The 12,182-nt window shown below is 42.7% G+C and overlaps 1 protein-coding gene across 5 annotated transcripts in view; it reads right to left on the bottom strand.

The window, feature by feature from the left end:
• The window catches only part of SEMA5B (semaphorin 5B), a 367,047-nt gene that overhangs the window by 224,898 nt on the left and 129,967 nt on the right, over nt 1-12,182 (bottom strand). The gene's annotated exons all lie outside the window — the stretch shown is intronic.

The raw sequence follows: 12,182 nt of genomic DNA, 5'->3' as shown, positions 1-12,182 counted from the left end.
CTGAAGTGGTGTAAGCCGCGAAAGAGAAAAAAGATGTAGTGAAATAACTGGCTAGGTTTCTCACTTCATAATTGCTCCTGCTGAATATATGCACAAGATCCTTAATACAGAGTAGGGTCCTGATCCAAGACTGAAAGTTGATGGAAAGACACCCATGTATAAATGTCATCAGGTGCCACCTTTCCAACTAAAAGACTTTTGATCAGCCCCACAACTGTGGGGTGAGAGTAACCATTTATGTCTGGATGAGCATCCTGCTTAAACTTTGAGTGGTACACCAATCACAAGAGCAATTCCTAACATACACATTTAAGACATAACGATAGGGGTTGGGTTTGGAAACTGAATTGGATCTGTTTATATTATCCAGATATTTCTGCTTTGTTAAGGTGGAGTTCACTGTATAAGAGCTTCTGTCAGATCCTCCATATCCTTAAGGCCCCGGCAGCAATCAAAGTTGCTGCATTCTTGCGGGTTTCCCAAATAAATCTTCATTGCAAGGGCACATTTTTGTGATAGTGATCCAAAGACCAAAAGAAGTAGCAGAAAGTGGGTGGGTGGAGAATGAATGTGTTAAATTTAATAAAGATTCTATTTTCTGTGTAGCACATTATCATCTATGTTCATCGTTTATTAAAAGCCTTTCGTTTATTAAAAGTCTTTAAAGCCTAGTTTAATAACCTGTAATCATTATTTGAGTCACAAATTCTGGTGTGTGTGTGTGTGTGTGTGTGTGTGTGTGTGTGTGTGTGTGTGTGTGTGTGTGTGTGTGTGTGTGTGTGTGTGTGTGTGTGTGTGTGTGTGTCACACACGCTATAGGGCTCAGTTTAAATTAAAGATATGCTCAAATGCTCCTCTCCAAGCTTGGCTGTTCCTCGGGTTCCTCCAACAGGACTGCTCAGCCCACAGCCTAGAACCTCTTTCCCTTGAGAGAGGCTTCCTATTCCCTTATATCCCGATGATATAAAAAGGGGTGATTTCACTATTAATACTCTCTCTTCCTGAGGGTTTTGTGGGTATTTTAGAGTTTAAACCCTAAGATTTCCAAGGTGGAATTTGTGTATGTGACAGGTAAGAATATAACAACTTTGATGGAATTGTCTGGCTTATGGGAGACGGTATGGTAGCAAATCAGAAATCCCACACACAGTTGGAAGAGAGGTCTAGAACCCTACCCAGACAGCTCCAAAGGCACAGACCTCTACAACTGAAGCTAAATGAAAATTCCCATAAGGATTAATAGCAGTAGGTCTCATATCCCCCGTGAGGCCAACCATTAAGAGGGCATCGTCACTCATACACACAAGAGGAAGGACATTACAAGACCTGGATCCAAACCAGAATAAAAAATAAAACAAGTGCCAAATTAAAATTGGAAACGGGTCCAAGTTGCAAACCTGAGAGCTGAATCTAAAGTTTGAAGCTATTCAAATCGGGGTTTTGATTCTGGCCCATCTGTAATTAAAAAGATGTACAATCTTCTTGAGACAGTCAACAATCTCCACTGTTTTCGAGATCTGGCTTTCATTAACATCTTAAATGCATTCTTGTACCTTGTTCTCATGCTAAAGAGCAAGCAAAATAACAATATACCACGAACTAGTTTATCTTTGTCTTCATAAGGAAGCAGATATAGTATCAGACTCATGGGCATACAGACCTTTTGCACGGAAGATGCTAGGGAAGAGAGTTGTGCTACTGTGAAAATCTCCAACTTGAAAAAAAAAAAAGATTGAAACTCAGAATTTCAGTGCTTTTTGGGAGCTGCATAAAATTCTTAGTATTAATGAGCATAAGAATTTATTATTACAGGCAGCCATTGGCTCAGGGAAACCCCGAACAGTCAGGATTCTCATCTGATCGTTCCAGCAATCTGTATTCTGAAAAACTCAACTGGAAATCTTGTAAGAAATAGCCTAGTTCTCATGAGATTTCCAGCACCTCTTGCTACTGGTCAAGGAAGAAGTATTGAGAGCCAAATTCACTACTGGCATTAAGTGGGTGTATTATGTGGTATTTGTGTATCCTGTGGTATTTTGCATTTAAAGTCATAGCTCCAATCTGAAAAGGCAGCAGCAGAGTGAAAATGAAAAACAGTTTGGATGGGGAGGGAAGTCACTCAATTTTTTTTCAACCTAACTAGCATCTCAGGGTACTGAAATTTGGCACAAACATTTAATAAAACTTCTTATTGTATCAAAACTCTTTTGCCCAGCCATAACTCATAACCCAGCCATGCTCCAAAACGTCTGTTAGTCTATAAGATGCCACAGGACTCTTTGCTGCTTTTACAGATCCAGACTAACATGGCTACCCCTCTGATACTTGCCCAGCCATAGCTGTTGACCAGTACTGAGGTAAGACAAATTACCCATGGAGTTAGCTAGATGGCATTAAAGCATACTTATGCTTGGAATGTGACTGTCTGGAGTACAATATTTGTTGCTGGTTAGAAGTTCCTGGAACAAGTTAACTATTCAGCTTTGTGATGCTGTTGATTTTTTCCCCAAATTGGAGCAAATGGTACTGCCTCCACTTAAAGATTTTTAGTGGCAAGAGGAGAGAGTGCTTTTTAAGTGCTGTCATCTTACTTTAAATCCACTTTGAGGTTTAAAAGTAAAAGAAGAGTGAAGAAAAAAGTTTTTCTTAGAAAGAAAATGATAAACCCTCTCTTCTCACATGAGAATTAGTTTTAATTAAACCACCACACACAAATTATAATTTGCACATAAAACTTCACAATATCTCCTAAAATTCTCAACAAATGCAAATTTTCTCCAGTGATTTATTTGTGCAATTGTGAGTAGGGAGAAAGCACACAAAGCTTTTAAGTTGAAGATCGAGATAAATGAGGGAAGGGGAGAAAAAAGAAGGAAGGAACAAACACATTCCCTGGCTGGGAAGTTATTGAATGCTCAGAGCCAAAGAGGATCTAGCAGCCTGGAGAGGAAATTCCTACAAATAACCCCCTGATTCAACCCCATTTCCACTTCAAATGTCTCTTCCACTTAGCTAACAGATGAAAAACTTTCAGGGGTAGATGGAGGATTAGATTGGTGGTTTAAAAGGTCATTGCAGAAAATCAGCTCTAAGGTAAGTGAAGTTTTGCAACTGGTTAGTTCCTGAGTGTTTCACACTTGTGTAGAACACTGGGAATGAGGTAATCGGTTAGGAATGTGTGTGGTTGGATGGCCCTGAAAAGAGAGCCGCTCAGTTACCAAAGCTCTGTGCTGAATATTCACGCCACAAACACAATCATTTTTCTTGTTAAGTGCCTAGAAGAATGGGAACATTACAAATGCAGTAACTTTTTTGGCTACAAGTTTAGCTACTATAAAAAGATATTAAAAGACACTCCCCTCCCCCTCCGCCCCCAAAGCAGATCTGGATATACAGGATTTGAGAAGGAAATAACAGAAGAAAAAAGAAAATATATTTCAAATCTAAAAGAGGATTTGCCAAACAATAAGAGGTTTAGAAAATGATGATGTAACAAAATTATAACAAGTATTTTAAGATTTGGCTACATGAAAACAGATCAGCTCCCCACCAGCATTGGGTCATATCCGCTGACCTTATATTAACTAAAACAAGCATCTGCTTCTGTTAAGACTACAGTCAGTACAGCCATGGGAAAGAAAACTATTAACAGAACTGTCAAGTCAATTTCTGGTTGTGGAATCTTTCCTACTGGCAACACAATTAAGACAGGCAAAAAAACAGCTTGATTTTCCAATGCCAGGTAGTGTTTGTGGTGCTGGCGGTTAGAAGAGTAATCTTTTGCCTAAGATACTCTGCAAATTTGTTATGAAAAAAGCAGGATCCAAAGCTCAATGAAGTCAATGGAAAGACCCCAATTCACTTCAATGAACTTTGGATTAAGCTCTAAGAGAACCAAACGCTGAAGCCACAATATAATTAAACTAGCTTTTCTGACTATTAATTGCCCTTTAGCAACAAGATTAGATAGATAATCTTCTGTTTGGGCTAGATTCAACTCCTGCTGAAATCAATGGGAATTTTTCCATTTACTTCAATGAGTATTGGAAAGAGGCCACTTGTTTAGCTCTGTAGGTTCAGTTTTATCCAATTCTCCCCAATGGCAGAAAGAAGATGACTCTGCATAAGAATAATTTCTAAATGGCTGATATGTATGAAAGAAAAAAAAAATCACTCAATTGTATGTCTCCTTTTAAAACCTTAACTCCACACATTTAAACTCACAAGACTATGCAAGATTCTAGAGTCAGAGGATTTCTGGATGATCAATCAATAAGATATGTTTAAATACTAACCCATGTTCTATTAAGGAAAACAACCACTCCAACATATATCTCTTGGCCGGCTTTAGTTCCTCTATAATATACAGTTTAATAAAAGGGCAGGAGGAGAGCCTATCCTCTTAAAATCTTCCATTACAGCTCTGAAGACTTGCACACAAATGCTTCTTTGGAGTCTATGTGCTCAGAGAGATGAAAAATCATTAAGCACATGAACTTTCTACAGCTCAGCAATAGAAAGTGTGTTCCAAGAAAGCCACCTGTTCCATGCCAAATGGCCAAGATGCTAATTTGCTATCTTCAATTTCCAAGGACACATTTAGAAATTTCCTGGATCTCTCTGACTAACATTACAGAACGGGTATCATTTTCCGTGACACAGGAGTATATGAACGATCCTCTCCTGTCCCTCACACATGCCAATGAGTTATTCCCATAACCACAGACAACCTGCAAGGCAAATGATGAGTTTCAGATGCAGACACCATATTTGTAAGAGGAATACTATTTCAGTAATACAGACATGGCACCTAAAGCCTTATACAATAAAGAGTCAGTAGCAACTGCTTAAATTTAATGACCAAGTCACCTTTTTCACCTGAAAGTTGCAGTTTCTTCCGGCACCATTCTTCACAAAGCCCCAACTGCTTCACAATGAGGAGACTGAAACAAGACATAGAACTGAAAATGCACACATTGAGCCAGATGATTCTCCTTTGCAGCTACGTCAATTGACACTAGCTGAGAATCTGGCCCTTAGCACTTCTGTTTGTGCCTCCCATCAGAGGGTACTGAAACACTTCAAATGCAAATTACGAAGCCTCAGAATATCACTGTGAGGGTATGTCTACATCTACAATTTTGCAGCGCTGGTTGTTACAGCTGTATTAGTACAGCTGTATAGGGCCAGCGCTGCAGAGTGGCCACACTTACAGCAACCAGCGCTGCAAGTGGTGTTAGATGTGGCCACACTGCAGCGCTGTTGGGCGGCTTCAAGGGGGGTTCGGGGAACGCGAGAGCAAACCGGGGAAGGAGACCAGCTTCCCCGCGGTTTGCTCTCGCGTTCCCCGAACCCCCCTGCAAACCGCAGGGAAGGAGACCTGCTTGCACAGGGGTTCGGGGAACGCGAGAGCAAACCGGGGAAGGAGACCAGCTTCCCCGCGGTTTGCTCTCGCGTTCCCCGAACCCCCCTGCAAACCGCAGGGAAGGAGACCTGCTTTCTCGGGGGTTCGGGGAACGCGAGAGCAAACCGCAGGGAAGGAGACCTGCTTGCACGGGGGTTCGGGGAACGCGAGAGCAAACCGGGGAAGGAGACCAGCTTCCCCGCGGTTTGCTCTCGCGTTCCCCGAACTCCCCTGCAAACCGCAGGGAAGGAGACCTGCTTGCTCGGGGGTTCGGGGAACGCGAGAGCAAACCGGGGAAGGAGACCTGCTTGATTACCGGAGAGGCTTCCTCAGGTATGCTGGGATACCTGCTTATTCCATGGAGGTCAAGAAAAGCGCTGGTAAGTGTCTACACTTGATTACCAGCGCTGGATCACCAGCGCTGGATCCTCTACACCCGAGACAAAACGGGAGTACGGCCAGCGCTGCAAACAGGGAGTTGCAGCGCTGGTGATGCCCTGCAGATGTGTACACCTCCTAAGTTGCAGCGCTGTAACCTCCTCACCAGCGCTGCAACTTTGTGATGTAGACAGGCCCTGAGTTAAGTAACCCCCCTCCATTTCACTGGGGAGGTGAAAAAAAGAGTGAGACTAAGTAACTTGCCCAAGGTCACACAGTGAGAGTCAGCTCACCTATAGGTTAGAACCTCTCTTCAGCTCTTTGTTCTGGGTTCTAACCTCAGCCCACATTCAAAATGTCCTTGTCTCTGATGACTATCTCCAAGCACTTAGAAACAAGGCATGAAACGTTAACCAAGAGGAACCACCTTCACCTTACACCAGTTAAGTTCATTACCTTATTTTAATGAGAGGCACTGCCCTGAATACCACCCCAACCCCACACAGCTACACCTGAGTTTGATCATGCCTAGAATCACTAAGTTCAGTAGAGTGAATGCCCTCAATGGAGCATAATGGAGGTCATCTTCAATGTAAGGCAACTAAGGGATTAAAAACTTCCAGGAGAAATGACATTTATAGCTTCAAATCTGTGCTAATTACACACACTTGAAAGGAGACAATTAGGGACTACACGTAACAACAATTATACTCAAAAGTTGTTTTCTTTTAAAATGTCTCATCAAATTTGTTAATATCTTGTGATCTTGGGGAAATGATCCCTTGTTAACATTTCAATTTATTACTGCTGTTCCGTTAACGAGATCACACACAAAAAATCCACTTCCAGTGGAGGCCCATAAATATGCTAAGAGTTAAACTCAGGTAGCCTAATATTGTGCACATTTTATGAGCACTGCCATGTTACAGCTAGCATTCAAAAAGCGCTGAGGGATGGCTTTGCAGCATAAGTACCAGGTTTGAAATAGCCACATTCAAATCCCAGCAGGGTCAACTCCGCTATATGTCATGCCATAGTAGATGGATGAGTTGAGTTCCATGTAGTTCATTGTGCAAGTGTCTTTATGGTGAAACCTTCAAATTAGAGGTTGCATGTGGCCATTTAACATCCCAGGGCACTTTCTGCAAGAGTAGGGATTTGACTCAGTGTCACTGACTGAAATTCCCCTCCCCACACAATTACAGAGAATTGCTGCTGTCACCCGAGTGGTGGAGAAAGCAATTTTTATCTGTCAGTTGTTTGGAAGGTATTTTCAGATCCTCCTGAGAATCAAAGTAAAATCCTTTTTGTTACTAAGCATCCTTTTATTCATATCAGCTCATTGTGGCTCCCTCGCTGAGCTTCCAAAAGTACCGGTGAACATGCTCCTCAGGTCAAGCAAGACTTCTGCTAAGGCAAATGCCATTGCTGTACTTGGATTTTCAATTATTAATGTTTCACTTCTTGTCTTCCAAACTTTTTCAAAAGAGAAAAGCAGCAGCTATTCTCTCCCTGTGAGCAAATAGCAAATCACATCACAACATGTTGCTTCCCTGATTCATGAAAGGAAAGGTCCATTCATCACAGGGATGTCTCATCACACAACATTTTTGTCTTCTAATATTTTTCTCTCTAGTGACTAGTTACAATAAATCCTACCTAGCTTTCTGTGCAGGGCTGAAGGCATCAGGCTCATGCTAAGGGACAGATCTGTGGTATCGTCTTGCAAGGAACAAACTTGTTTTAAGATGATTTGCAATTTATTTCCCAGGAAAACCCAAGCTTAGAAGCAGTATTTGGTTTGCGCTGAGGTCTTGCTCCATTGGTGATGAGAGAACTGTACGCTTCATGCTCCTTTTATGCATTAACAGAAGAAATAATCTAAATTAGCAATTTTCCTGGTGCATTACAAGTGGATTTTAAAAAACGGATACCTTCAGGAAGATGAAATAAAATGAAACATAAAAAGAAGCCTATTTAATGACAGCAAAGACTATCCTAATAAACCTATTTCTTTGATAAGCAGACTCCAGCTGTCAGTCTTTTATCGTCTGCAAAACTGCATAATGGATCTTCTCTGTTTGCTTACAGTTCCAAACCTTCCTCCCTTTGATCAACTAGCATTTTTGCTCCAGTACCTACAACAACAATTTCTAGCAACAAACTCAGATTCCCCCTCAAGCAGCGCCAATCCAGCCATGGGCTCATTGGTATCTACAAATGCTGCACACAGAGACTGGTGAAAGGTTGTGAAATGCTTTTCTTGTCCCAAGTTGTCTTCCTTTCAGGCACACTGTCCCCACACATGCTACTGAAGCAAAAAATATTTGTTTAATTGTAGCCACTGTGAAAGGGCATTAGAGAGTCTAGGCTGTGCATTTTGCATTGCCATTCCCTACTGAAGCTGCTCAAGTGAGGCAACTTTGCAGGGTTATTAATTCCCATGTTAATGGCTGGCCTTTTCCTCGTTAATGAATCATGGGATCTCGAGTGCGTTTCACTTCTGCTTTCCCACATCTTTCTCAATTCTTCTATTGTAAGGAGATAAAGTCATTATTCGGCGGAAAAGGGCTCCCATACAGCACATACTTGCAGCACTTTATCTAGCTTCATGATTCAATTGCTCATTTTTTTTCAGCTGCGTAAACAAATCTTGTTCCAAAAAAAACAAAAAATGTACGTACGGCAAGTTCCAGGAAAACTGCTGAACTGGCTACTGCCTGTGTGCATTGTTTGCTCTAAACCCGTTAGCCTGCCACACGAAGGAATGATTCAACTGCAAATTTAAACTAAATTAGTAAAAGTATCTCAGTTCTGATCCTAGCTAATTTGAGATGATTATTTCTCAGCTATGGATTTAAGAAAGCAACGCTGCCAGACATCATTAACATATGGGTACTTTATGCAAAATGCAGAGTACCATACCAAGCCATGTGAAACACCACCGGCTTTCCAGTTCAGAATCTTTCAGGCACTTTGCTGAAGTTCAGGTTTTATTTCTTGGATATTAGTGGGACAAATTCTCAACTGATGCTTATCAGCGTAGTACCACTGAGTCCTGATACCACTTGCATTAATGCAAATCAGTAGCAACCCCACAGAAGTCAATTGGCCAGATCCTCAAAACAGAAGTCTTTGGAGCTATCCTAGTCTACACCAGCTGGGGATCTACTATCTTCAGACTGAAAGATGCTCAAAAGCTTGCTGTTTTTATTTGCATTAACAAACTTAAAACAAAATTAAAAATGTAATCTGTGATAAAATCATCTGGCAGCCATTATAAGACGTGCTGACCCAGATTCTCATCACCTGTTTGTCCACAAGAGTAAATCCATTGACTTCAGCGGAGTTCCTTTATCCTATCATCCACACATTCATGAGATCTACTCCAAAGTAATACTTTACGTGGACTGAATGGTGGTGAAAGGCACTGGACTGATAACCCTAGATTCCTCAAATAACTCATAGAAAAGGTACAGCAAAGGCATCAGGGACCAAATTCACCCCAGTGAAGGCCTTTCATTTCAATGAGGTTGCATTAGGAATGAATTTGGCCCCAAGGATGTCTGCTTTCCCCAGAACTGCCCCTCAGCCTAGCCCAGGAGGGTTCACCTCTAGGACTTGAGTGAGGGGCCTATTTGTTTCGAATATTGCACTGGGTACATTCTTCTCTTTACCAGCAGGTATGTGCCTGTACAATTAAATCATTGAGTACGTGCCACCACCACCATAAAGAGTTACAAAGGGCTGGGTTCGGTGCAGAATCTTTGCTGGCATCTCACAGTGCAGACCCTGCTGGATGCCCCCCAACAGTGAGGAACAAGCCAAAGAAGAGAGTGAGGCCTACCTCAGCCTATAGACTCCCCTCCCCATCTTACATCATATACAATTCCACTATGGGCTACCTCTCAGTAACTACCACCTACCCACACATACACACACACCACTTCACCCAGGACCAATCCCAGCCCATCCTCCAGTTCACACTCTCATTAATAGCAAGAGACACCATGATCTTGTTACCTACTAGGTGTGTTCAAAGGGCCAGTGTCCAAAAGGCAGAAGACACTGGCTGCTTGGAGATACACTGATTCAATGCATCCCATGAGCAGTCTCCTGTGGATCTTGCCCCATCCATAAGCTCTAAGTTGTTTCCACCCACAAACCCTACCAGAAAACCCTGAGGTGGAAAGTAGCAGTAACATCACCTATCATCCCTCAGGGCAGATTCCCCTTCGGAGGGGGCAAAGCCTGGGCTGGCACAGGGAGGTATCATTTACACTTCACTGAACTGTCTTTAATGGATCTTGCTGAAGCTTTTGAGAGTTCATAAACAAACGGCTTCTCTTTCCAACATCAGCACTGTCAGAATGTTACACCGAGGTGTTTGGAGGCAGTATCTGATCTAAAGCTAAAACAATAGAGCTTATTTCCTCTTCTCTGAGGGGGAATCCAGTCAGCCTCTTGGGCACATATCTGAAACTATAGGAAGGCAATCAAAGTCCTGGCTGAAATCCCAAGATCCAGAAGAAAGCAAAGCTGTAAGATAGACCGTCTGGAAAAGAGCTGCAATGAAAGGCGAGGTCTGGTGTAGGTCCACAGCAAACGTCAGAGAGCTCACTAACATGGGAAGCAGCATGGCTTAATGCAGAGAGCACTGGACTGCAAGTCAGCAGACCAGGCTTCTTATTCCGGGCTCTGCTACGACCTGATGAGTCACCTTGGGCACCTCTCTGTTATCTCATCTGTAAAATGGGGACATAGAGAGGAGCTAAGTATTCTTATTAATAGCTCACGGCATGCCGGCTCCTGCATGTCCTTATCCAGGCAACAACCCCACTGAAATCAGCACTAGATTTGCCTGCCTAAGTGTAATGTGACAATATAAAAACAAAAAACAAAACTGGGGGTCGTTCTGAGGCTCTCTAGACTGCTGCCAAATGCAGTCCCCATGTTTGCTGTCGCAAAGGAAAGCTCAGGCCTGTTACTCTTTCACAGATGCAAATATTGCTCCATCACAAGGCCCTAGGACTTGATTTTGCTTCTCCCCCCTTCCCACATAACCAAAATCCTCCCCATTCACAATTTCAGAAGGTGCTGATTGATATGGGGGGGAGGGGGGAAATGGGCACCATTTCTGCTGCAGCTATTGTTTGGCTCCAACCTGGAAAGCCTCTTTGCTTCTCCCTCACACTCCCACCTGGGGAATTCAGCTGCTTGCAGGGAGACTTGAAAAGCTAAAAAGGAATAATAGTAATAATAATTAAAAAAAAAAAAAAAAAAAAAAAAAGGTTGGCTGGTGCAGCCCAAAAATCAGAATCAAAGGCAAGCTGCACACTTCGCCCCGGTGGCTGTAGGATTTGGAGCCAACTCAGGGCTGTGGAAACAGAACACTGCTCTTTGTTAACAAAAAATAAATAACTCCTCACTCTTTCCCCTTCAGGGCATGTTTCTACGGAGGAATAAACCTCCATGGGGAGTTTATTATGTGTACATGAGAAGTGTGCCTCCTACTGAAAAACAGTAGGGGTGGTTTTCCCCCTGCTAGTCTCACTCGCGCCCTTCCACCACCTCTTTATTTATCCCCCAGGTTCTCCCCACCACCCCCATTTCTATAACAAGTGAAGCAACACAAAGGGACATTCAGGTAATTTCAATCTTAGCTGCACAAAATGACACGGCATTCCCCCTTCCAATATAAACGATCAGTGTGTGGCCCGGGTTTTATTTGCAACTGTAAATGAAACAGGCCTACAACTGTGTTTATAATCCTCCTTAATTGAATTTCTGTGACAAAACCCAGACAAAATTATTACCTTCAAGTTAGCAGCTTGCTCCAACTAGCCAAGGGTTCCTGGAAAGCTTTTAGAAACACATGGCAGATTCTGATGCCATGGAGCAGTACTTTGCTGTCGCTCATTTTTTTATCTATTATTTATTTGGTCGAGAGTGGGGAGATACAGAGGCAAAGATGAGGTGACATGAGCAGGGCTGCTTCACTATCAGGGCCAGTCTTAGGGTCCGACGGACCCAAAGCAAGAAAGAATGGAGGTACCTGGGAGGGAAGCACCTACGGTAGAATCAAACCTTAGGCAGTGATTTCATGCTATGTTCAAGCCATACGCACAGAGACGTTAGATAAAAACATAAAACACTCTTGCTGGAACGTTGCAATCCTATCCTATTTCTTAGGATTCAGAACAATAACACATAAGAACCCAACCACAGAGAGACCATGCGGGCTGCTCCCTAAAACAGAGAGGCACATCTGCTCTAGGCTGGCTCTCGCAGATGAGCTCCAATTGCACACTTTCCTACTGAGCACTGTAGCCTGCAAGTAGGACCAGAAAACCTCTTAGAAATTTCACAGATTCCAAGTTCAGAAGGGACCACTGTGATC

Source organism: Gopherus flavomarginatus, chromosome 10 (assembly GCF_025201925.1).
Source record: "Gopherus flavomarginatus isolate rGopFla2 chromosome 10, rGopFla2.mat.asm, whole genome shotgun sequence".
NCBI classification, from domain to species: Eukaryota; Metazoa; Chordata; order Testudines; family Testudinidae; genus Gopherus; species Gopherus flavomarginatus.
The sequence above is the reverse complement of the archived record's forward strand: the minus strand, read 5'-3'. Positions and strand labels throughout refer to the sequence as shown.